Source organism: Austrofundulus limnaeus, unplaced genomic scaffold, assembly GCF_001266775.1.
Source record: "Austrofundulus limnaeus strain Quisiro unplaced genomic scaffold, Austrofundulus_limnaeus-1.0 Scaffold1723, whole genome shotgun sequence".
NCBI classification, from domain to species: Eukaryota; Metazoa; Chordata; class Actinopteri; order Cyprinodontiformes; family Rivulidae; genus Austrofundulus; species Austrofundulus limnaeus.
Window position 1 is genome coordinate 24755 of NW_013954125.1, and position 734 is coordinate 25488.

Here is a 734-nt window from a genome sequence, read left to right on the forward strand (position 1 = left end):
GTGTTCGTTATGGACCATCCATGATGAGCACAGAAGTCCAATAACAAAACACTGCTCGGGTTCAAATCAGGGTGGGGGGCATTCCTCCCAATCACACCTCTCCAGGTCTCACTGTCATTGCCCATGTGAGCGTTGAAGTCCCCCAGCAGAACGAGGGAGTCCCCGTTAGGAGCGCTCTCCGTCACCCCCTCCAAGGACTCCATAAAGGGTGGGTAATCTGAACTGCTGTTAGGCTCATAGGCACAAACAACAGTCAGAACCCGTCCCCCCACCCGTAGGTGGAGGGAGGCTACCCTCTCATTCACCGGGGTGAACCCCAACGTACAGGCACCGAGATGGGGGCAATAAGTATGCCCACTCCTGCTCTGTGCCTCTCAGCATGGGCAACTCCAGAGTGGAAGAGTGTCCAACCCCTCTGGAGGAGACTGGTTCCAGAGACAGAGTGGTGCGTCGAGGTGAGTCCAACTATATCTAGTCAGAACCTCTCAACCTCACACACCAGCTCAGGCTCCTTCCCCACCAGAGAGGTGACATTCCACATCCCTAGAGCCAGCTTCTGTAGCCGAGGATCGGACCACCAAGGTCCTCGCCTTCGACCACTGCCCAGCACACATTGCTCTCAACCCCTACGGCCCCTCTCACAGGTGGTGACCCATGGGAAGGGGGACCCACGTCTCCTCTTCCGGTTGTGCCCGACCGGGCTCCATGGGTGAAAGCCCGCCCACCAGGCACTC